Genomic DNA, 20,794 nt, shown 5'->3' with positions numbered 1-20,794 from the left:
TTGAAGTTTTCAGTAAACACATGGAAACTCAGTTTTCAAAGGTTCATATCCTGCTTTGACCCCTGCACAAGAGCCACTTCCCTGCTTGAGGTCAAGTGCTTAGGAAACCTTAGGAAGAAGTTGCAAAATTTGAAAAAAACCAAATTCTCTAGCTTTGATTCTCAGAAACTGTCAAATACTTTCAGGCTAAGTGACTCTTGGACCTCTATACAGGTAAATGAAGAACAATTCACAGGCCTCAGGCATCTTGCCATGCAATGCAGAGCTCTGCAAAATTATGAGCAAATAAAAATAGTCTCCTAATAGAAAATGCAGGACATCCTTATTAACCAGAGTTGCTCTGTCTTCTTCCTTTTACATCTGCTTGTACAATGGAAACTTTTGAATGCTAAATGTCATGCACTTGAAGCAGTTACAGTGCCGGATCTCTGTAGGTTATATTGTGTGGGCACTTTTTTCTGGAGTGGGCTAAAGAAGTTATATTTATTTATCAACACTGAAGCTACAGCAGTACATTTCAAACTGCTTTTCCAAAACCAGTGGTCTGAAGCAGAAACCTGGGACTTGTCCCACCAACATCCTGGGGACTCCTGGCTCTCCTCTGCCCCTGGAGTTTCACAGCAGGTGCTGCTCACTGCTGTGCCAGCAGGACTTTCCTGTCACTTCACAGGGACACAGCTGGATCCTGAAATGCTGGCAGTGCCCCCTTCCCATCCCTTGACAGGCTGTGCCATTGCAGTCCTTCACAGAGTCTCCCTCACCCCAGGGCTGTGGGACTGAAGGAAGGGGAGCTGAGGCAAGGAGCCCAGGGGCTGCCAGAGGTTTGGGTAAGGTGTCCAGCTGTGACTGGCACCTTCCCTCATCCTTCCCCAGGACTCGCACAGCACAATGGCCCAACCCTATTACAATGGAGGTGGAAGCCAAACACAGAAAAATCCCTGAGATTTGCTGAAGTTCTCCACAGACTGGCCATAGCAGACCTCACAACCTGATGGGATGTTCAGCTATACCAGAAGAAACCAGTAACACAAAACAGATATCCACAAAAACCACTGGACTGTACCATTGTTAACTCATGCATGTTATTTTCTATGGCAAGGTTTCCTAAGTTTTATACTGGTGCTTTTCCTGCAAAACCAGTCATTTGTATACTTTTTGCTTCTTGCCCGGCTTGTTCTACACCCTGTTGCACATATGTGTACAATAGTACGTGTGAACTCAGAAGAAACCTTTATTTAATAGTGATTGACATTTGCAGGAGCTTTAAGAATGCAATGATTTTGGCATCAGTTACTTTCCAGGTAAGGATTAACAAACCAATGTGTCAAATACCAACTGATGTTCTTTGTTTGAAAAAGGCCACGTTTCAAAATGGCAGCAGCTTTCAGATTATTTTTTCACAAAGATTGTGCTTTGGTTTGGAAATAGGGAAGCACAGCAAGGATTGCAACACAAAACAGATAAGATTAGATTAAGAGGAAATGTGATATAAGTGTTTTGGATCTACAGAAGGATGAACAAAATTATGTTCATCTCACACTGTTCGTGTTACAGTGCTTGGTTTAGAAGACACAAAAGCAGTGTCCCCCTCATCAGAGCTCAGGCAGAAGCTGAGCCCTTTCTGTGTCTTGGTATTGTGTCCAAAACCTACATTCAAACAATGTAGAAAAGCAGTGAAAAGGAAAATCTGGTTCATCCACCTTGCCTGTCATTTAAAGCTCCTGACGTTGGCCAGAAGGAGGTTCACCCCTTTTGCTTTTCCATGGTTCTAACATCTCTACATCCCGCTGTCTAGTGTTTGCAAGGATGCAGAGTGGGTGGTCTGTGGATCACCAGGGCACACACAAGCCAGTTCAGAGCATGTATCCTCTGCCAGGATCCCTGGCCACAGTGCCAGACTCACTGACTGACACAGACAGAGCATGCAGAGAGCAGGGAGACCCAGAAACTGGCACCACTGCCAGAAGGCAAAGGTGAGCCTCTGAAGATGGGGAAGCAGTGAGCCAGCTTTGAACACAGACCTCCAAAAGAAACTTGCATAGCAACAACAGCAACTAGCAAGCTTATCTAATCCTCTTTGCACCAGCCTCAGCTCTGCAAAGCGTTTGTCTGACCCATTTGTGGGTATTCCTAGGGCACAGGGGATAGATAACCTTGTATCCACAATTACAACACAATCACAGTTCCCAAACTGCAGCAGGATGCTTTGTGATTGCTTTGGAGTACAACAAAAAAGACAACATACAGTTACCTATGTATTAAAAACATGAAGTTGCGTCCAAAGATACTATAAATTTACACCCCAGCTTACAAACCCCCTGTTCAGTCCATGTTTTGTGTACTGGCAGCATGCACGAGAGTTGAGGTCTTTAACTGATTTTCACTATTACCAGTATGAAGCTTTATTGAGAACTTAACCTTCTAGGCTTACAGATGCATGGCATTTTCCATAAAATTAAGTTTCTTACACTGCCCATGGGTACGTAGACCTCACTGTCAGCAATTTTGCTTAAATTTCTTTTGGATAACCTGTATTTTTGACAACCCTTATTTATTTAGAAATAAACTCTGATGTATGTTTTGGAAAATACAGAGGCAGAGATGCTTCATGCTTCACCTCTTTTATATATGTAGTATATTCTTTAATTATATTATTTAATTAATAATCTCTTGTGGCACTTCTCAAGAGTGTATTTCTGGTATACAGAGGGAGAGAAAAAAATATGACACAGTGGGCAAAATGATCTCATAATATCATCTCCATGAAACAGAGATAAAGATGGTAAGTCACAGTGCTTTAGGAATTGAAAATCCAGCACTGAGACTGATTTGCTGTTTAAATTTTTTGTATGTTTATGTACAAATATACAAATATAAATAATATCTTTTCCTTTTACAAATAAACAATCCAAAACCTCAGTGATCTATAGATGGAAATGCTAGGATTTTACTCAGATTTCAGTCTCCTTTGTAAAGGCCAATGGGATGGACACCACAACCTGCTGTCAGCAACCCCACAGCCCAGAGACTAGCAGGATCACTGTTAACACCTCTCAAATCTCTGTGTTTTTTTAAAGGTGCCTCTCTTCCCACTGGCACACCACCATAAACCCATCTTCGGGAGATGACAGGAATCAAAAAGCCACTGTTGAAACTCCAGATAATGCCCTAGACAGAGGAGGGGGGGAAAGCCCTGAAACTCTTCTGTAAGCAAAGTGCTCGCCCTGGGCTTTCCTCATTCTGATGTGAAAGCCAACAGACAGACCACCAGTGCCTTTGGTTTAGCAATACTTGCTGTATTTACTCAGGGCTTCTGGCAGCTCATTCCACATTCCTCAGAGCTGTAGGTTTTATACAGTGCCCTGTATATCAACCAGACAGTGTACCTGATAAACTTCCCCTGAGGCAGGTGGCCATGGGAATGGCCAGGAATTTGTGCAGGAATTTGCACAGGAATTTTCTTACTTAGACTCATAAGGTTAAAAAACAGTAAAAAACTAAAATTGTTCACCAGTCAGTCTTGCTGCTTACCAAAAGTGTAAGCTTGCAGATGACTCCCTGCAGAAAACCAGAGCTTTCCAAGAGAAATAAAGAGTCACCATGGGAAGACACCTTCTCACCACCTCTGGCAAGTACCTGCAAACACCTGTGGTGAAACACAGGTCAGAGAATGGACCTTAAAATGTCAGGGAGGGCTCCCAGTTGGAAAGGCAGAGAGGAGCAGAACAGCACAGACACAGCTGTGTTCAAGAGCTGCTGCCTGTCTCAGACCCTGTTCCCACTGATCACACACCATGGAAGGCAGGGCACTGTGTTGACATCCCAGATACCTCTTGCCACCCCTGTGGTGCTTAGGAAGATTTATTCTGCACACATACAGTCTGACCTGTGACTCACATTGGTAAGTTGAGACTTGGGACTCCAGTATGTGGAAGAAGCATGTAAAAGCCTTTTTGTTTATTGTTGCTCAATACAATTATCCTCTATGAAAATCACATTTTTTCCTTCCGTGCAGGACAACTGTGGCCTGTTTGAGCCCTGCCCAGGTTGGAGCTTGCTTCTGGGCCCTGGGGTTGTGCAAACACTGCTGGGTACATCTGCAGCCACCCTTGGCCTGGGTGCTTAGGGTGAGCAGACAGCTTTGTCAGTAGCATCTACTCATCCCATTTACTTTGTAAACACTGAGTAAGACACCACAATGGCAGGAACAGCAAGCACATTCAGATCTCCTTGACCCAGCCAGAGGCACCTCCACGTTCATCGAAAGTGTGCACTCAGTAAGTCAGATGAGTTGTGTCTTTTCTTGCCTGCTTCATGAGGCCAAGAAGCTAAAGGCAGAATTCATCTTCAAGAGCCACGGACTATACTGCAGTCCCAAAAGTTTGAATGCACTCACCAATTAAGTCTAGGTCTGCTTGCAGCCTTTACTGTGACTGTGCTCCTATGAGCTTCCAGCGCCGTATTACTGCTACCTTTAATGAAAATGCTAATGACAGTGAAATGCTTCCTGTGAGGACTAACACATATTAGGATGTGGATAGCAGTGTATGAGCTCTGGTGAAATTTCAGCATACAGTCAACAGAAATTTTACTGCCAGAAACATGGCCTTAAGTCATGGTAATAATGTTAATATTTAATTGAGGTGAGTTGAACGTGCTCTTTTGTTGCAAAAACATCTAGAGGACATGTCCCTGCGTGCATGATCGTGTTTGACTCTACCTTCCCTCCTTGCCTTTCGTGCTTTTTTCCGTGCTCTGGCTCTTCCTCCCTCCCCAGCCACAAGAGCTCCCACAGTTGCACCCTGCATACTGCTCACACCTCATACCCTCTGTTTGTCACCCCAGGACAACTTCCAGCTTTAAATACCTGTTAGCCACAGTCTATTCATAACTCCACCCTTACAAGTCCTGAAATCTTGAGCACAGCTTTCAAACCCTAATGAAGCACCTCTGTCTCAGCTTTTCTGATCTCAGTCGGGGATCAGACTCAGTGAGCTGACCTTTTCCTCCCCTGTCTCCTTCCTCCTCCACTTCTTTCTCCTCCTCCTCCTCCTCTTTTCAAGGATTGCTCATTTGTCATTTTCTCCCTTCCCTTCTCTTCCCAGCCCTACAAATACCTTCCCTTCACCCAAGTCCATCACCTTCCTCCTTGGGTTTTGATTCCCCATTTTCTTATTGCTGCTGATTTATGCTGATGACCCATATCACCCTTTTTGTCACGCTATGTCCATTTTACCAATTCTGTTCCTCTTCTGCCCTGATCCTTTTCCTCATTAAAAAACACTGTTTATTTGGCATGCACTGTCCAGAGGCTATCTACTGCTGGGTTTTTCCTGCACTAAACTACAAGTGGTCCCATTCAGCACCATCCATTAGCCTCCCCCATTATGTCCACCATTCCGCCTTTTTGCAATTTCCGTTCCATCAACCCTCGTGACTTCTCTTTTGCTTTTAGCCCTTACCTCTATACCAAGTTAAATTGCAAAATTCTCCCTACATTTCAATTTTCTTAGATTCTCTTCCCCATAATATCCAGCTCAACCAACACCACTCAGTTTTTTCTCTTCTGCTAGAAAGGTTGAGATACTGTCTGCTGAAAGCCCAGCCATCACTTCCAGCTATATGTGGATAAAGCAGAGCCTCTAATACTGCCCCCCACTCAAGGAATACCCAAATACTCTTTTCTCTCCTTTCCACAGTGACCATACTGCTCTGTTTGCAGGCAGGGCACAATTTTTATTTGGGCAGCCTTTCTTTCAAGATACAGCTAAGACCTGTTGATGCTTTCTGCATGCATGTCAAAGACATTGGCTATTCTATCTGCCCTCAAAACTTAAATGCTTCCCTGGAGTCTCACCCTCGCATTAGCGCATGAATGGTGACATTCCTTTTTGCTCTTTCATAATTTGATCCACTGTTGATCTACAATCTTGATGCACTGTTTTATCTTCCAAATATTATTTCAAGAGTAATTTTCATTGCTTTGAATGTGCCACTCATTTTCTGTGCTCCTATTGATCCTCTTTCCATCTTCTAACAAATAAAATAAAAGGTGTCCTTACACACAATACTTGCCTAGGCAGGCAGACCTGAATAGCACAACCAGATGTATTTTGCAGCTTATGAACACCCACTTTATGCTTCTCATCATATGTCCTTCTGTTTTCCTTCATAATTCCTCACTGGGACTGCTTCCCTGGTCATAGCTGCAGAGGATCTTTTCTCACCTCTCTGCAATTCCTTCTAAAATCTCTCCCTTGCTGCTGAGATAGCCCAACAGCAGTCAGTGTGGTGGCATGCTGCTCTGGCTCTGTACCCAGCTGACCCCTCACCATTTCCTTGTGCTCCACCTGCATCTATCCCCTCTCTTGCCTCTCACCAGCTATTTTGTTCATAAGCCCCACATGGCAGGGACAGCCCTTCCGCTCCGCCTGTATGAGCAGGTCCACGCAGCAGAAACACCCAGGTCAGGAATCCCAGGTCTGTGACACAGCAATCATAAATGACATTTGAATGTTACTGGGAACTCAACTTGCTGAAACTCAGCCTACACCCTGACTTGTGCTGGAGCTAAGTTTCTCTGGTAAAAGACAAAAAGGCAGAAGCAGTACCTCAGTTTATTTCTATGGCACAACTCCAGCCCATCCACTGGCTACTCAAAAGGCCAAAACATGAAAGCAAACTCTGAGCTACATCACTTGGGGTGTTGCTTTTCCAAAGTAAACCTTCCAATGGCTCTCACATTGGCAAATAGGATAGAAAGCCTCTCAGTTGTTAGAGGCTGGTTAAGCTGTTCTCCCTTTGGAAATACATGAAAGTTACTGTTGTCGCATTATTATTGGTTGAGGATTCTTATGCCTTTGTAGTTTCTTTCCATCTCATGGCAAATAAGTGCATCTGTGCTGACTCAGTCTCAGCTTTATGACATACCTAAGCAAAAGATAACATCCAGACTCTACGCATATTTTGTAAAACACGCTTTAAAATATCAGAAACCTCTTTCTTCTTTTCAAATAAAATCTTACTTGGGATCAGGGCAAATGAAAGCCTGGAAAGGACAAAAATGTCCTCAAGTATCAGGTAGTCAGCTCTGCAGTTACTAAAAAGTTGCTTTTCTCTGTTGAGTTTACTGTGTCACCAAAGCCCTACCAGCCATAGCTATACAAAGCCTGCATTGTGTCAGCAAGGCTACTGAGATGTTCCTGATCTTGGCAAGAGCTAGGTGTACCCAGAAGCATTTTATTGAAAAAAAATTACTACAGCAGAAAGAAATATTATTTTAGGCCTCATACTGGAAAGATAAAGGTCAGAGTCCTTCCTTCTGCTAAGAGAGCAGACAAAAATATCCTGTTCACGGGATCCATTTTACAAACTTGAAAATTGCACCTAAAAATTCCCTTATGAAACAAATTTCAAAGTGAATACAATATAAGGAAGGATTTGTTGGTTTAAGTAATTGGTAATTTGGAGATTGCAACTTCATGACAAAAGAGGCAACTCCATACAGCCATATACAGGCATGGAGACAGTCTCTTTACAGTTAATATGTTATATCTGCTTCCTTGCTGCAAAGCAAACCTGATCTTTATGTTCACCTTTATGTTCATCATTGATTTCTTTTTTTTTAACAGGAACAGGATCTGGCCATGTTTATTCACGAAGAGCACATACTTGCCCCTACTACATTTCTCAGTAAATCACAGCAATATTGGTTCAGGAAACTACACCTAAGTGATCAGGGCCATGTGAATGAAAAAGCCAAGATTACCTTTTTGTTTCACCCATAAATATGGTGTCACCTCTGATGGAGTTTGTCACCCTAGCAGTGCTGTGGGCTGCTATGATAACCCAACAGGTACCCTCACAGCACTCCAGGGTAACCCCTGGTCTTCTCTAGCTGTCAGATGCTCTCACAGCTTTCACAGAAGAGGGTGTAGCATTTGACAGAGTGACAGCAAAGTGAGGGGGCTCAGCCATGTGGAGGAAGCCAAAACTCCAAAATGTGGGAAGCTGCAAAAGCAGACCCCAGTGGCAGGGACAGCTTTGCTGAAGCCAGCCAGGTGAGGGCCACGCAAGATTAAGGGTTCAGACCAAAGTGACATAGAAACAGTATTCCCTGAAGGCTCTACCTTCTCCACCGCCTATATTAAATATTTCTATTACAATGTTTTCAACTTCTAAAAAAATCCGTTGCATTGAAGGCAGCACATTCTTTTATTTTCTAAAACTTCAAAGAAAGATTTTGCATCCTCAGCTGCAGCAGGAGCACTCAGAAATTATGAGCTACCCTATTTGTATGCCAGTCCAAAACCTCCAAATATTGCCCTAACAACACTGAGGGCCCGGAGCCTGTGTCTCAGAAGAGGTCAGACCCCAAAAGCAGAAGAGGGTGCTGTGCTCCCCCCGAGCTAGAGGCGAGGTGGGAACAGCTGCCCTCAGCTCTGGCAGGATGCACAGCTTTGAGACAAGCCAGGAGAACAACCTCTCTCAGGACGGGAATATGCAGGGGAGTGGCGGGAGAGAGAGCGAATGTGCAAAAGGAGTGTTTGTCTGCGTTTATCTGGCAGACAGCAGTCTGTTAGCTTTAGCTTCGAGCCTGCCGGACACCAGCAGCGGCCCATTCCCGGCCTTATCTCCACCTCCTCTCTGAGAGCGCACGCTGCCTTCCAGCTTTCCAGCTGTATACCAGGCTCCGCTTAACACCGCGGGCGACCCCTGGCCCCGGGCGCTGCAGCTGCGCGGGCAGCAGCGCATCCCGCTCCGGCAGCAGCGCACCCCGGGCTGGCAGCAGCGCACCCCGCACCCGCGCTAGCAGCGCACCCCGGGCTGGCAGCAGCGCACCCCGCACCCGCGCTAGCAGCGCACCCCGGGCTGGCAGCAGTGCACCCCGCACCCGCGCTAGCAGCGCACCCCGCGCTAGCAGCACACCCCGGGCTGGCCGCAGCCCACCCCGCACCCGCGCTAGCAGCGCACTCCGCACCCCGGGCTGGCAGCAGCGCGCCCCGCGCCCCTGCGCTGGCAGTGCGCCCCGCCTGCGCCGCGCCTTGCGAAACACGCGCGGCTCCCCTCCCGCGTCATGTGAGCTCGGCCGCACTGGGAGACAATAATTGCAGGCTCGTCCAAATTATCATTTGTGCAGTCTGGGAGACACATCAGGGCACCGATACTCAGCTTGCGTTAGCCTCGGGCGGCTCATTTCAGCCCCGTCTAATGCCTCCTGCCAGGTCAGCCCAGTTGAGCCGATAAAATTTAGTAGGGATTTTGCGACCTGTAAGGTCCCAGCCCATCTTTAACCATTACAATAGATTGGCTTTAGCTCAAAGTTTTATCTCAAGCTCCTGAGAAGAAATGAGCTGCGTAACCTTACCTCTAATTTTTTTTTTTTTAATCTACTACTTCTTTTAACATGAACCCTAGTATTTCTCATCTAATCACGCATATCTCAGCGTGAAGAAGATGCTTGACCTCCCGATGGATACATGTATTCTAAATGGTCTTCAGAAACTTTTCACAGATAAGATCCCATTCTTATGCTAATGTCTATAACAGATTGGCAGACAGCAGACTCAGAGCCCTCTTGTCACCTCCCTGTCACTTGTGCCACGGCTCTGTGGTCTGTGCAAACTACATTTTAAGTGTTCAAAAATAAAAAACAGCCATAAAACCAAACACTACTTCCGAAATTGACTCCAAAGACATTAGTCAAGTCACGCTGTGCTTTTTCTTTTACATGGAGAAACACATATTTTAAATTAAAACTCAGATCTGTAAATCGCTTCTCAATCTGTCCTTTTTTAGTACCTGCCTCTCACCTGTCATCTTTCTTCAGAACCACCAGAAATCTGTCACTTGGAAAGAGTCACCAAAACTCCAACGAAAACCTCTGCAGTTCTCTCCATTTGCCTTTCCCCCCTAAAAATACTTTAAAATGTATTTTCTGAGTGAACTTCTGGTCGCTTACATTGTCAACCCAATCGCAGAAGAGTGAGTACAATCCAATCCACAGCTAAGGACGGAGGAAGTGCAGAGCAAACCGAAAAGCGACGGCACCTACCTGGAGCCCACCTCAGCGCCCAGCACCATCCGCAGCAACGGCAGCGCTTTGGGGTAGCGACCTTAACGCATTGTCCTTCCTACCGCGCTGCTAAGCGAGAGTTGAGCAACTCCTTGCCCTGCTGCTTGGAGCAACAGCTCTCCCGGCTTAACACCCTCTCTTGCTCTCTTGGCTCTTCACTCCTTTGCTGACTTTTTTTTTTTTTTTTCTTTTTTTAACAGAGTTTTTGAGCACTAAAACTTGCAATTAGTACCAGCTAAGCCAAAGCCCCTGCCCGCCCCTGCCCTAAGCCGCACATTCCAGGGCGCTGAGCGGGGCGCTGAGCTCCTTGCCGGCACGGCGCAGCTCTTGCACCCCGGCTTTCTGCCTGCAAACTCGATAAGGCTGCAGGAGCTCAGCAACTCGCACTGAAACTCGGACAGGGGAAAAATTGGTCTCTAATCTCCAGCCTGGGTGGTTTTTATTATCCTCCTCCCCCCCTCCTCTCTTTCTCTCCGCACTCACAGTAGCAAGGTTGTCTCCGGACTACTCCCTGCCTTAAACTCACCAAACCAGATTTTTACTCCCAACACCTTCCCGTAAATCTGAACTGAAATTTTACCCTGCTTGCTGAGTTCTGGCTGGCTGAGGGCCAGCCAGCATTCCTGTTGTTTTAAGAGGGCAGATTAAAAAAAAACCAAACCAAACAAACAAAAACCCCAAAAAACACCAGCAGCAACCCCTCCCCCAACAAACGAACAAAAAAACCCAACCCAAACCCCAAAAACAAAACCAGAAACAGAAACAAAACAAAACAACAACAACAAACAAACAAACAAACAAACAAACAAACAAACAAACAAATCCAAAAAAACAAACGCCCCAAAACCCAGAGAAGAAAACCTGAAGAGATGCAAGGGCTGTATCTATCTATAACAGCTGGAAGGAAGCAAACTTTTAGAGCAGCTTTACTAAAAATACTGTGGGAGGGAGTGATTCGCATTTATCGCTAAAGGGCTAAAACAGTGATTTTTTTTTTTTTTTTTTTTTTTTTTTTTTTTTTTGGCAGTGTCAGTCATGAGAAAATACCCTTCTCAGCCATCTGCCTCCTTCAGGTGGATGGATATTTGAAAAGAAAATAAACCTCTGGTACTCACCTGAAGGACGGCAGCAGGCATCAGCACAGCAGGGAGAGGAGCCTGCACCTTTGCCTGATCGAGTTACCCCAGGGCAGCGGTAACGGTGGTTTAAAAAGTGCCACATTTTACACTTTTCTGACCTAAAGTTACATGTGGTTTCTAGAAAAGGAACAAAAGAGAAACCAGTTTATATAGACAAAAAAACAACAACGAAGCCTTCTTTTAAGCTCCGTGTGATCCCTCTGACCGTTGTCTGGAACGCTTAAAGAAACAATGAAGCAAGACTGTAAACTTTCTTACCCCCTTTTACGCTACCTGTCTGTGCCTGGCTAAGGGCTTTGATGTATTGAAACAAAGCACAAGACCTGTTTATAGTAAATGAAACCAACCAACAGAGAGATCTAATTCAGACTTGTGACTAAACAAACTGGAACAGGAAGCACACACCAGCAGATTTTTTTTTAAAGTAGTAATTCCTGCTAGCATTGTCATGAAACAGAAAAAAATAATTCTTCTCCCTTCAATAATTTTTGTTCAAATGCAGCAGTTTTTGCTGGTTTTTTGTTTGTTTGTGGTTTTTTGGTTTTTTTTTTCTGGAGAGCAAAAACCCAACCAACCAACCAAAATTCCAAAACAAACAAGCAATGTTCCATCTGCATACGCAAATATTTAACAGAGCAATATTTACCACTAGTGGTGACCTGGAGATATTATTCATCTATTTGTTTCCCCATGTAGGTCATTTGTGCAACTGATTAGTATCATGACCCTCACCCCAATTAACATCTGTAACTGATGAGTAGACAGAGGATCTTCATCCAGGCTAGTTCAAGTCTCCAACAGTAGATTAGAAGTCCTGCAAGTTAAATTTTTTAAAGAATAAGTAATATTGGAGCTCAAAAATAGTGAAAGAAATTGATTTCCATAATTCTTTGTAATTAAAAAAAAACCCCATTATTTTTATTCTTAATTAATTCTTAGCTATTCTTAATTAAGAATTCTTCTTATTCTTCTAAATTTTTAAAATACTTATTCAGATCTGGGTACCTGCTATGCTGCCTTTTTTCTGTGATATTACCTATACTTTTTAAAAGCAGTTTGTCCTTCTAAACAACTGTAAATCTAATTGTATTATTTTTCAAGCATAGAAAAATCTCACAGGTTTTACCTAAGCAAATCCACATTCACTCCCTAAAAGAGTTTTGCTGCAGGTAGAAACCAATTAATCAAACTACTATTGGTATAATATGTGAAGTTCAGTCAAATGTTGGAAAGTTCAAGTTAACAGTGTGTTCTCTCCAAACTATTGCAATTCAAAAGTTGATAAAAGCATGTGATTCCAGTTTTAGTAAATGCATCAAGAACCAAAAAAAAAAAAACCCAAAAAAAACCCCAAAAAACAAACCTTTCAGAACTTACCTGCAACAATCAGCAAATAATCATGGAGAAAATATTCGTAAAATACTTGAATTAAAATAGGAGTTCAGCATTAGCAGCAAATATTATGCAGTTAAATTCTTTAAGAAAAAATAGTCCAGAATAGTAAATAATGAGGGGTTTAGTGGTACAAAAACTTCTTAAGTATTCTTTAGTACTCTTCTTTAAAATCATAACCCATTCGCCCAAAGGAAGGTTTTCCCATAGAATCCTCATCTGATAAGTTTGCCAACAAAGTTCTCAGGCAATCCATCTCAAGCAGAGAGAACCTATGCTCCATTTGCTCCATTTAGAGGAGCAAATTGGCTTTTCTGGCAGAAGTAGTTCCTTGCCAACATGTACAGATTACTTCTAAATGAGCGTCTCTGTACTACAATGGCTAGTACAGAAAGTGGAAAGACGTGTGAGTGCATTGTCCTGCATGTCCAGAACACAGGTATACTGCCAAAAGCCATGGTTGCACCACTCTGGTAAAGTCAACTATTTTAAGGTATGCTGCTAAAAGTGTAGTTCTGCCTGTTCTACTGACTCTGCACATGTGCTTGTGGGTCTTACCTCTGAAAGCCAGTTCATGCCTTTCTGGTGCAGGATGCAAAGAGGTTTCCTTGAAAGATACCAAAAATAGGAAAGAGTTTGACTTTCTTCTTAATTCAGGTCAGCCGCAGGTGAAGTGCGTGACAGCACTAGAGGTTGTGTAGTTAGATCTGATCCCTGGCAGTAGCTCATCCAGCAATTTAAACACTCCTTATTGCTCACCATCTGTGTCAGGGGACGCGTTCCATGGACCCAGGTGAGACTGCAAGGTACCACACCTGTCCGCATACCCCTGCAGGTGTAGGGATGATCCTGACACATCTGCTCACCACTTTTTCATGGACTTCCAAACTTTGGTGAAGAAAGCAATTTTTACATTTCTCATCTACCAGCAAAACAATAGTGTTAAAACTCTAGTATTTATTGCTTGCGCTTTACTCTGATTCACAGATTCCAGATCAAATAACAGGTAATGTTGCCAGGTTGTTCCTTAAGTGAACTTTCTCAGCACAAAGGAAAGTAGCAATTCAGGAAAGTCTCTTCTTGACCACCAAATGCTGAATCTATCACAAGCAGAGATAGGATAAAAGCAGCCTCAACAATCAGTTGTAGGAATTGTTGTCATTGAGGTTTCAGGTAACCTAAAATTAAACATTAGATCTAACTGATAGAATGGCAATCTGAGACATTTTTGACACAAGGATTATTTTTCTCCCTTTTGTCCCAATTGTCCAGCTGACAAAGTGTTCTGAGGGGTTGTGAGCTCCTTACATAGGAAGGAATGAGTGACCCACACGTAATTTGCTGCAGCACCCTCCAGTCTGTGTGTTAAAATGAAAGAGCAGTCACAATCCTCCAACATGAAGAAGAAATTTCCTGTTTCTCTGCCAAGCCATGGCAGGGTTTCTGACCAAAAGAAAGAATTTAATGAGACCATAGCAAAGCAAATTAAGCAAAGTGCAGCATGATTAGGCTGTGAACACTAATCTTTAAAGGCAATAGTATTTGATTAAGAAAGGTGTCCTCCAAAGCTGATCTTAAAATTGCAGTAAAAAATGTCAGGAGGTTTGGGGTGTTTCTTGGAGGTCTGTGTCTCCTGAACGGTAATTTTTCCTTCTGAATATGGCTTACTGTATTATCAGATATGTGAAATACTTATTGTAGAGTTTGTCACTCCTGCCCAATAGCTGACTTCACTGCAGCAAGAAAACTGCATGTTGAAAGTTTGGTGACTGCATTTCATTAAGGAGATTATGGCAAAATGTTTTTTCCCCCCTCTCTCTAATTGGGAAACTATGAAAAAGTGAGAGTATGTTACTCAAGAATGAACTTCTAATTATCAGAAAAGTAATAGGAGAAGTAGAACACTTGCTACTTTTGTCAAAAATTAAAAAGCCTCTACTTCAACTCTAAATTTTGTTTAAGTTTTATAACACAAATGTTTCCTACTACAGGTTAAACATTTGAATATAGTTCAGTAATCAAAGAGTCAGTAAATAAGTCTGCAATCATGCAACATTTGATTTTTTCCCAGTTAAAGTTGAAGTTTGGAGAGTGAGCATTTCTGATAATGGTCTGTGAAATCGTGTCACTTCCTACATAAAAGATCTCAATGTGCTTAGTCTGTAACACAGCACCTTCTTCTTCAGAAAGATCTTGTTTTCTTTCTCATACTTGCAAGAAGTCTGTTTGTGACCTCTGTCACTGTGGCCCCCCATCATCTCCTTCCAGTCTGTACCTCTTGCTTTCCTACTTGGTTTGACCATCCTACCCCTCTCAAAAGCTGCTTCCTCTACACATGTTTCAGATTCAGGCTTTCATTTAAACTCTTCCTTCCTCAGCCCTTATTCATGTCTCCACCTCAGTGCTTTGCCTCTGTCTTTCCACAGCTCCAGCAGCACCAGCCCAAGTCATGGTAATATTTGCTTTTCTACAAGTAACTTCATGTGTGTTCTTCCATGCTGTCCTCACTCCAAATACAATCCCCCCCAAAAAGGAAGGAAAGCCACTGCTGTCTTTTCTTTGAGTCCCTCCTAAAGATTATCTGTTGCAAGAGCAGTGAGACTCCCAGTGTTGTGTTTTGGGATGGGGATGACAATCCTGGACGTGTGCCCTCACCCGGCCCTGGCAGAAGCTCTGCTGCCTGCCTGGCCGTGCTGAAGCTGCTGTCTTCTCTTTGCCCTTCATCTCACTGCAGTTACTCTCCTCCACGTCCAGGCCCCAGCTCAGGTCGCTGTGCGGCTGTTCACACCTGTGAGAGCCGGGTACAAAGCAGTGGGTTTGCACCTGCTGCGTGCAGGAGCCCCCAGCAGCAGAGGTGCAACCCTGGCCCAGGACCTGCGAGCTGCCAGGGGCTCTGTGCCCATCAGCCTGGGCTGGGGGTGTCACAGCTACAGCTGTTTCTCTTTGATGTCAGCCCTTCACTCAGGGCATGTAGGTATACATGCCACGTGCTCCTGCTGCATTTGGCTAGCAAATAGCCTTTGGGGGTTTCTAGCCAGAGGCATATATTGAGGTGTTTTAGTTCAGGGGTGTCTGCTTGATGCACCTTGGCTGTATGCAAACGTGCCCTTACATAACCCTCCAACCAAACCCACAACTCAGAGAGTAATGCAACAAGCTGTTGCTCTTTTTCCCTCTTGATTTTATTAAAGCTTTGGAGGGAAGAGTGCTCCACGCTTTCACAGAGCCACAGGCAGCACCACCTCCAGCACAGAAATAGTAATAGTCATGTCATTTCCATTGTTGTTATGCTGAGCTCTCTCACACATACAAAGTGGTTTTCCAGTCCTCATAATAAAATGAGGACCTGAAAAAGCAAGGGCAAACCACTCTGATTGTAATATTACCCTACTCTCACAACTTTGCAGCTCAGAAGAGTAGATAGTTTGCACAGGTTATCTTCTTCTTTGCATATTGCTGAGAATTCACAGCTGAAAACTTGGGCACTCTCCTCACAGCAAACATACTTTAGCTCAAAACTGGAAGCCATTGCTGGTGAAATCAGAAGGTGGGTAAAATCACAAGGCTCTGTGGTCAGATTTAACCCTGACTGGGAGTCACACTGTTCTGGTCCGGTATTTACTCTGAAGTCACTTCTTTTGGAAGGGAAGTGAAACAGGCAAAGTGCAGCAGAAGCAGTTCAGCAGGAAATTATCGTTATGTACTGAAGCAAGACCTAAGAACAGAACAAAAGCCAAGCCAAGAATCCAGCTATTTATTAATCCTTGTAAAAAGGGGGAGGAGAGGAAAGACATGGCCTAAATTAACTTCTGTCTCTCAGCACACATAAGCAGTGAGGTCTGAGAGGCCACCAAGACAGCACCAGATATCACTGTGGTGCATGTAGACATTTGTGTGCTTGGCTGGGTGTGAGCTTGACTGGAGGTCAGAGGAACAACCAGGAAGGTTTGTGACTGTGGGAGGGAGAGGGTGTTCACACACATCCCATAATAGCCATGGGTGGTTACCAGAACAAAAAGGACTCAGATGACTCAGGGACTTGAAAATAATGGTGAGATCTGAACCCCTTCCACACTCCAATGGACAGAAGTACTCCAGCAGGACGTAGGACATGGGCTGTGGGACTAGAATGCAGAAAAGGAAGCCATCAAACAGGAAGGTCACCCAGACACACAAGATCTCCTGTACCACATAAGCATTATGATAATAAACACTGATATTCTTTTTGACTTAAATAGCCAGGTAAAATTAATTTTTTTTTAAATTAGTAATTTGCAAAAAAGCCAGGAATTTTCTGGATGCAAGAGAAATCAGAAAATAATGAAATAGTTTATTTCAGCAACAGATGATGCTAAATCAGAAACCTTCTCTGCAGGCTTTCAGTAGGACTGTTCACCTGCACTGCTGTAACCTGTTGCTTTCCCTCTCTGTTCTGTGCTTTGGCTTGGAGCTTCTGAGTCCTCAGTTGTTTCCAGTCTACCCACCCAGGAGTAATCAAGGCACTATAGGATGTTTTGGGTTAAAGACCAACTTCAATTCTTCTTCTTCTTCTTAAAGACCATCTTCAATTCCAAACCCCTGTCACAGGCAAGGACATCTTTCACTAGATACACCAGGCTGGTCCAGGGATGGGTCCTCCACAACTTCTCTGGGCAACCAGCTCCAGTACCCCAACACCCTCATTGTGAGGAATTTCTTCCTAAAATCTAGTCTAAATGTACCATCTTTCAGTTTAAAACTCTTTCTGAAATTTTTGAATACTTTTAAGTAACACTTTTTGTAAAAATGTTCAGTTTTCATGTTCTTGACCATCTAACCCTGGGAGAACATATGCCCAAAGACAAATTTCAGCAGAAAATTATGGTTACCTTTACATTTACCTTGACTTTCATCAAAGTTCTGGGTCACTACTCAAATTTGGAGATTGGGTTTTTTTCCTAATACTCACTCTGGTACAGGAGCTCCTTCAATAATGTCAGAAACCAACTTCCATGAGATCAAACTAATTTTTGAAATGATTCCCTGAAATATTCTCATGTTGCCATGATAGGGCAAAATGAAAAGTAACATTGGGCCCTTGAACACCTTTGATTGAACATTACTCATGTTTTTTTATCCCAGGCTTTGGGCAGCTGCTGCCCTCTCCCACTGCTGAGTAAAGCCCAAACACCAAGTGCCAGCATTCAGCTCCATGGCTCTTACCCTCCAAAAAGGACACAATCATTAAAAATTGGTGATGCAGAAGGAAAAAAGAGGATGCAGACTACTAGGAAAGATAAGCATTAGCAATGGGGACAGAAGGCATCATTAAACATGACAAAAAATCCACACACCTGTCTGGGAAATAGGAACAGAAGGCTTTGTGACAGGAAAATACTTGAGGCCACAATATTTTTTCTTTTCTCTGTCTTTTAAAAAAAATTTTTTTAAGAGAAAGACAAAACATGCAAACAACCCACATCATGTTGAAAAACTAATTGAACTGTAAGCCATTATAAGAGTTGGATTTGCACTGAGTAGTCTCAATGGGTGTAGTCCCAAAATTGGGTGGAGGAAATCTAAAAACACTCTGCTTGCTTGTCTAGTCTGCTTGAAACCTAGAGAGGGTTACCAGCTCAGGCAGGAATACTCTGAGTAGTACTGAAGTCCAGTTTTGAAAATTTCTATGATAATAATTTCATAACTGATCGTCATATAACAGCAGCATGTGTCTTGCTGCAAGACTTGAAGAAGATGCCTGCACTTACCAGCCCCTTCAGATTCATAGCAGCAAGATGAACAGTTCAACACGGATTTGAGGTTTTATACAGAAAGCATACTTATCAATTTAACTTCCTTACTTACAGTGTCCTGCAGTTAGCTAACAATGAACATTTGTATGTTTCTGTTTCTTCCATTTTTTCAGTATTTCACAGCATCTTTTCAGCTTAACTTGAGAGTTCAAACAAGTCGGTTCTAGAGAGCAAGTAAATCCTCCCCAGCTGAAAATTAATTGCAAATGTACAGTGTAAAGATAAAATCCATCCAGCCTATGTGAAATATGCAGGCTGTATATGCTTGAATGAAAGTTGTGGCACATTAAAATTCATGCTTTATTTTAGTCTTAGTTGCAACATTCTAAGTAATTCAGTGTTCTTTAAAAAATTAATCTAGAAACAAATGTTTAGCACTGCATATACCAATTCATGAATAAGAACAAGATCAAAATAAAACCATGAGTTCTGATTATACATAACATGGCAAGTGGAAGAATTTGGAACACAGACACAAAGAGGGGCACAGACACAGTTCGTTTCAATTTTAAATAAGTACGACTTTTAGAGTTGTATTTCAAGTATAACTCACAACAAAAAAAGGCAATTCTTGCTGTTTCATCTTTCCAGTCCAGGTGTACTCTGTTGGAAGGAAGATCTGTTGACACAGTCTATTCAGATGATGAGTTCTGTGGGGAAAAACATGGGATGTGATCCACATTTAGCAGCATTTGGCATAAGAGGGTCCTGATCCATGACCAAGTCCATCCAGATCTATCTTAACTCCAGTAAGATAAACTACATTAGTGACCATAATAAACATTGGCTTTTCTGTAGTTTTTCCCATTAGGGACTCTGATGAAATATTTGGCAGGTTAATTAATGGGATTCACCAGAAGAAAAACTAACGGCTTAGTCTCGTCTTAGTAAGTGAAGGTCAAATAAATCTGTGCACCCTAAAATAGTGTCTTAACAACAGCAGCAAGAAGTACAAGTTGCCACAGACCTGATGACTTACACTGATGAGCTGGAAGCCAGCCACCCTCTGTGCCATGTAATGGGGCTCTGCCATCCCTGTCAGACTGCTCCTACAAAATTAGAGAGATTATATGAATTTTATAGGCCTTAATTGTGGGGTGTCTCTTTTAATTCTATTAGCTTAGTAATTAGTGGTTTGCTAATAATAACCTTGACACAGCCAAAATATCTACTGGTATTGTTTTAAGCAGGAGTGATGGAGAGGAATGGCACAGAGTCAGAAGAACCTCCCCTCAAGCCAATGCTGATATGACTGGGTCTTTAGCAGCACTTTCTACTACCATGGCCAAGGTTCTTCCTCCCTTCCCTCCTTCCTTCCTCATCCAGCTGCAGCTTTTCCCAAAATTCACCAGTTTAAACTGCAGGTAGAAAAAAAAAATCATAGATTCTACCCTCTGTGCAGGGGCAAGTGGAGAAATCTAGAAGAAGGCTTTGAGCACCTGAGAAACATTTCAGACAGAAGCCAAGCAAAAACCTGGAGTGCTCTGACCTTATTCTCTCCCATCTTCTACCACTTCCTTAGTACAAGCTGCAGCTGAGCTGACAAAGAAATCACGTATGCACTTCCAAAATGTAGTTCTGGTCAGAGCCATCTTGCTCAGCGTAAATAGCCCCTGAGCCACCAGAGAGGTGCTACTGAGGGCAGCAGGGGAGGAAATGCCCAGTTATCAAGGAATGGTCTCCACCTGGGAACAAACCCTTCATGCCCACAAGCTACTGCAGTGGCACCAGTTCACACCATCACATTTCCATTCACATGAGCATCATGAAAATCTTCACCAGGTGAAGTAATTTTCCCCTTTCAAGGCAAGGATCTTTACTATAAATTGAAATTTTCATTGACTTGTGTGCTGTTGTTCCTAGTTTTCTTGTGGAAGGCAGAAGAGCAATGATGAAAATAAATTTGCAAAAGTCTAAATCTCTGAGATATGGTGTCTCCATTCTTCTCTAATATAAACCTCTTTCCATTGAAACAGGTAAGAAAATAGTAATTTTACTGTATATCATTGGACTGAATTCTAAAAAAGTTCATTGGGCTGAAGTCTCTAAACTAACAAGACAGCAGGACATGCCCTGCAATTGGGGCTCCATTTCCAGATCCATACATTACAGCTGTCACAAAAAGTATAATTTTGAACAGAGAGCCTGCCATTAGCAGCTAGCATCATAGTACAATTGTAGTAATAACTGGAAGAAAATAAACAAATATTTATAAAAATTTTACATGGCAGGAGAGTTTTGCATACCTATCAATGAGCTCTGCTTGCAGATGGAAGGATATTTTTTCCTAGCTGTTAGCTGCAGCCCTGAAAAGAGCTGACTACTAGAAAAACAAGCTGGGGGACTTTTGGCTTTGTGTTGTCACAGAGTCACGGTGCTGGAAGAGACTTTGAGAG

The 20,794-nt window shown here is 43.1% G+C and overlaps 1 protein-coding gene and 1 long non-coding RNA gene across 2 annotated transcripts in view; both read right to left on the bottom strand.

The window, feature by feature from the left end:
- Positions 1-11,529, bottom strand: part of RBM47 (RNA binding motif protein 47) — a 77,530-nt gene extending 66,001 nt beyond the window's left edge. The window contains exons 1-2 of the mRNA XM_041402771.1: positions 11,488-11,529; positions 11,191-11,331 (exon numbers count right to left, since the gene is read on the bottom strand). The gene's annotated coding sequence lies outside the window, so the exon portion shown is untranslated. The remainder of the gene's footprint in view (positions 1-11,190; positions 11,332-11,487) is intronic.
- A 4,985-nt stretch (positions 11,530-16,514) lies between these two features.
- Positions 16,515-19,440, bottom strand: LOC121335215. The gene is made up of 4 exons (XR_005952530.1): positions 19,366-19,440; positions 18,952-19,048; positions 18,451-18,587; positions 16,515-16,730 (listed from the first exon to the last, which is right to left on the bottom strand). It is a non-coding gene; the product is annotated as an uncharacterized LOC121335215 (long non-coding RNA).
- Positions 19,441-20,794: the final 1,354 nt, after the last annotated feature.

Source organism: Onychostruthus taczanowskii, unplaced genomic scaffold (genome assembly GCF_017590055.1).
Source record: "Onychostruthus taczanowskii isolate IOZ18803 unplaced genomic scaffold, ASM1759005v1 scaffold2, whole genome shotgun sequence".
Taxonomy (NCBI): domain Eukaryota; kingdom Metazoa; phylum Chordata; class Aves; order Passeriformes; family Passeridae; genus Onychostruthus; species Onychostruthus taczanowskii.
This window is presented reverse-complemented; position numbering and strand designations above follow the sequence as displayed.